Source organism: Orycteropus afer, unplaced genomic scaffold (assembly GCF_000298275.1).
Source record: "Orycteropus afer afer isolate SDZICR_OR568_19922 unplaced genomic scaffold, OryAfe1.0 scaffold00056, whole genome shotgun sequence".
NCBI lineage: Eukaryota > Metazoa > Chordata > Mammalia > Tubulidentata > Orycteropodidae > Orycteropus > Orycteropus afer.
Window position 1 is genome coordinate 2,138,941 of NW_006921643.1, and position 5,089 is coordinate 2,144,029.

Sequence of the window (5,089 nt, forward strand, 5' to 3'; positions counted from 1 at the left end):
AAAAAAAAAAAAAGAAAAGAACTTTGTTTCATATCTTACACCATATTAAAAACTTAACTGAAAATGAATTATAGACTTAAAGGTAAAACTTAACCCTATAACACTTACAAGGGAAAGCATAGGAAAAGCAACATTGCGACCTGGAGATAGATAGACTTCTTAGATACTAGAGCTCCCCGCTTGTTACTGCATAACACAGTGCCTAAGGCACTTGACTGCTAACCAGAACTGGAGGTTCAAACCCACCAGCCACTCCTCAGAAGAAGGTTGGGCAATCTACTTCCGTAGTGATACCACCTTGGAAACCCAAGGAGGGGTCGCTATGAGTCAGGAGTCCAACTCAATGGCACATAACAGCAACAAACATAACAAGCATAGTCCTTTAAAGAATAAATTGAAGTTTAAAATTTCTATTCTCAAAAGACACTGTTAAGAGAATGAAAAGACAAGCTCCACTGGAAGAAAATATTTGCTTGTGTCCAAAATTATAAAGAACTCTTGAAATTCAATTTAAACAATTATTTAAATGGAGATCAAGGAGCTCTGGGTTTTTGTTTGTTGTTGCTGTTGTTATGTGCCATTGAGTTGGACCAGACTCATAGCGACCCCTCCTTGGGTTTCCAAGGCAGTATCACTACAGCAGTAGATTGCCCAACATTCCTTCTGAGAAGTGGCTGGTGGGTTTGAACCACCAGCCTTCTGGGTAGCAGTCAAGTGCCTTAGGCACTATGCTACCAGAGTTCTTGGGTTTTTGTTTAGGATGATAAAATTTTTTTTTTGGAAATGGATAGTGGTGATAGTTAAACAGCATGGTGAATATTATTAATGTCCCTGAGTTATAACAGCAGATTTTTTGTGATATATAATTTACCACACACACACACACACACACAAAACCTGGCAAAAAGTTTGAACTGATATTTCGCCAAAGAAAATATACAGATGGCACACAGCACGTGAAAAGATGGTCAACATCATTAGATTACCTGACAACAAATAACAAAAACTTATCATTTTGGTTGTTTTTGTTATTTGTTGTCAGGTAAATTCTAACTCATGGAATTGTGGTTTTAAATTAAAACTATGAAATACTACTACATCTCTATTATAATGACTAAAATTAAAAAGTATGATCCAAACCAAGATTGATGAGGATATGGAGGAATTGAAACTCATATATGAGTGGCTGGTGGGATGTAAACCAGCCCCACCATTTTGGAAAACAGGTAGAAGTTTCTTAAAAAGTTAAACATACACCTACCAAATGACACAGCCATTCCACTCTTAGATATTTACTCAAGATAAAGGAAAGCATACACCATAAAAAGACTGATACACAAATGTTCATAATAGCCAAGAACCAGAAATACAATACAATGGAATAAAAACAAAACCAAACTCACTGCCATTAAGTCAATTCTGACTCATAGAGGCCCCCATTGTGCTTCCAAGGCTATACATTTTTACAGAAGTAGATCACCCCATCTTCCCATAGAGCAGCAAGTAGGTTTGAATGCCACTCCACAATAAAAGGAATGAACTATTTATACATACATGAATGAATCTCAAAATAATTATGATGAATGAAAGAAGCCAGCTAAAAAAAAAAAAATGAGTACAGACTGTATAATTACATTTCCATGAAATTTGAGAAAAATGCAAACTTTCCTATAATGACAGAGAGCCAATCAGTGATTATTTAGAGACAAGGGGAGGGGAGAAGAGAGGGATGATATAGGTAAGAGCTTGAGGAAACTTTTGAGGGTTATGGATATGTTAATTAACTTGATTGTGGCAATGGTTTCATGGCTGTTTACATATGTCTAAATTTATCAAATTGTATAAATATGTGCAGTTTATTATATGTTAATTATACCTCAATAGAGATACTAATTTAAAACACAGACACACACACACACACACACATACACACAAAGTATTCAATCCAGTTCAAGTCAACAAACATTTATTAAACATCTATTCTGTGTCAAGAACAGGAGATGCAAAGACAAATGAAACCAGGCCCTTGACCTCAAAGCTCTTATAACCTCTAGGGAGAAACCCTTTAAAGCAATTCTATGTGCACATTGCACTGTTGCCATCTTCTGAGGGAGAAAACAAGGATAGCCTCTAATAGTGGAAGGAACCAAAACGTAAAGAATGGGCGAGGGACAGCTTTCTTCCCCTTGTATCTATAGAATCCTCAACCCCCAAAATGAGAACATTTTTCTGCATTCAGTCATCTAAGAACTCTAGAATATCAGGGCTGAAACAGTTTATAGGGGAGAACTGAGGCTCAGAGGGGAAAAGAACTTACTACCAAGCTAGTGAGTGGCAGAAATGAATCAAATAAGCTAATCTCTTGACTCAAATTGAAAAAAAAAAATATTTTAGGGATAAATTAGATTTTAACAATATTTATTCCCTAACTGAGCTGACTTTAGTGATAAATGATTGAGGGACCAAATTCACACAGAACCTTCACATGAAATGGAGCTGGATAAACTACGTTTTCTCTCTACAGCAAGTCTTAAAAGCAATTCTATGAATACCTAGGGTCTGACAATTAGAATCTCAGTCTCTACAGCCGACCAGGGATTTATCTGTTAAGCTTTCCAAATCCGTTTTCTTTTTTTGCTCAATGGCTTGGTTCTCTAGTGCTGCTGTAACAGAAATACCACAACTGGATGGCTTTAACAAACAGGAATTTTTTTTTTTTTTTTTTTTTTTTGCAGTTCAGGAGGCTAAAAGTTGTAGTTCAAAGTGCTGGCTCTAGGGGCTGGGTGAAGGCCCCTTGACCTTGGGCTTCAGTTCTGCCTCCTGTTCCAGGCCTGCTGGAGCAGGAGGCTTTTTCTGAATCATGCAGCTGGTGGCTGCTGAGGTTGATGAACCCGAAATTGACAGGTAAAATAGCACAGTACCAAGATTAGCAGGCAACACTGCAGGCCACTGGTGACTCAGCCAAATGCAGGATACTGATGTGCCAAAAAGCTAGAGACCCTTCTCAAACATCTCCTTATATACTGGAAGCAGGCCACACCCCTAAATCACCTACTTTGCTGCTCAAAGCAGATTCTACCATGGAGGTGATTACACTCTCATCATGGGGAATAATTACATCCAGTTGCCCAGCCACTCAAAACCATGGCCTAGCCACTCAAAATCATAGCACTGACAAGATGACACATAACCTTAACCACCACACTCAGTCACCATTCAAAGCTTTCTTAGGAAAAAATTTCTTCATGTAGGCCAAAGGGTGGGGATGGGAAAATCTCGGCAGATAGTAACATTTGATGTTCATAATACCCCATGATAGACCATAACACCCACAAAGATGACAAACAAACTGTACATATTTCAGTTTTCTCTGTTTATCCCTTCTTCCTCCCTCTCCTGTTTTTACCACACACACTCACCTTGCAGCAATTCTATAGTCACTAAAGCTAACTAATTCTACTCTCTCACTTCTTTTCTTCCTCCAAAATCTACCTCTGGAACTCATTCATACCATTCCCTAGAAGTCAACATAGTACTCCAGTGTGCCCAGAAGAGAAGAGGTCCAGATATGGGTGAGTCCCAGAAGGCTCTACAACAATGGATACTGATTCAAATGGGTCAGCTGATAGCTCTTAAAAAGGATCCTGAAGGCTTTCTAATACTGCCTGATTATCATTCTATTATAGAATTTTTCATTTTAAAATTCTGAGAATGACAGGTTTTCTAGTTGGCCCTTATACCTTGATTCTTCTCATGAATACACTTTTGCTGTAGGTGGCTTCCATTCTGGTGCTCATTTGTTGCTGTTGTATGTGCCACTGAGTTGATTCCAATTCACAGTGACCTTATATGACAGAGTAGAACTGCCCCCACAGGATTTCCTAGGCTGTAATCTTTACAGAAGCAGATCACCAGTTTTTTTCTCCAGCGGAGTTGCAGAGTGAGTTTGAACTACCAACCTTTTGGTTAGTAGTTGAGAACTTTACCACTGCACCACCAGGGCTCCTTCTGATGCTCATGGAAGCATTAATTTATTCTATTGCAGCCTCTAACTGGCATACTGAAAAGGCTTCTTTCATTCTAAACAAAATTATTTCTTTCTGTTCTTTTACCTTGTTGACTTTTCACTCATCTCAAATACCCACCCCCCAAAACACAGACTAGAAAAAGAAAACTGAAAATAAAATTCACAATTCTTGAATCTGGACTAGAAATCTAGGAGATGAGGACCAGCCATCATGTGTTTTTTAATGATTCTTACTAGGTGTGTTTTTATTATCTTATATTATTAAAATGCAAAGCAAAGCCCATCTTGATCTTCCCAATATGGCCCTTCCATTCTAGTTAAGACAGTCATTTCTTTTCTCCACAATATACAGTCACTTCAGTCTCTGGATCTTTGTCCATTATGTTTTTCTTCTGGCCTAGAAAGCACCACTTTTTTTTTTTTATTTACAGTTTATTTATGAAAGCACCACTTTTTACCTATGATTTTCTTCAAGGCCCAGATGTGCAGAAGACAATGTTACAAACTGCAGTGACACTATAAAAGGGGCAAGGTGGGCAAACCCCACTTTTATCACTAACCATGTGGCAAGGATCAGCATGAATACAATTCCCATTCCCAGCTGGAAATACTTCAACAGAGGGATGCCACACTAGAGACACTCTCTCTCCTCTCCCTCCCCTTTCTCTCTCCTCCTCCACCCTCTCTTCCCCATCCCTTCTCATCTCCTGGAAGTAGGTCATAAACTAGGACTCTATCCTTCTTCATCAACTGCCCCTGCAGCCTTTCTCTAACACCCAGCTACCCAGAGCTAGGTCTACACAAATCAACACTGTACTTCCAGCCTTCATTGCCTCATTGCCCCTGTGAGTTTGTTAATTCTTTATAATGGCTCGAAAAATTCATGGAGACTATTACCTATACTTAGAGTTACCCATTTATTATAACCAAAAAGGATATAAGCAAAGAAATACATCAAGCAAGCTCTGGCATAGGCCCCAGCACAAGGATTTCATTGTCCCCAGAGACATTCTGCATGCTTTCCCATACAAGGACATTCTCACCAATCCTGGAAGCCTCAGA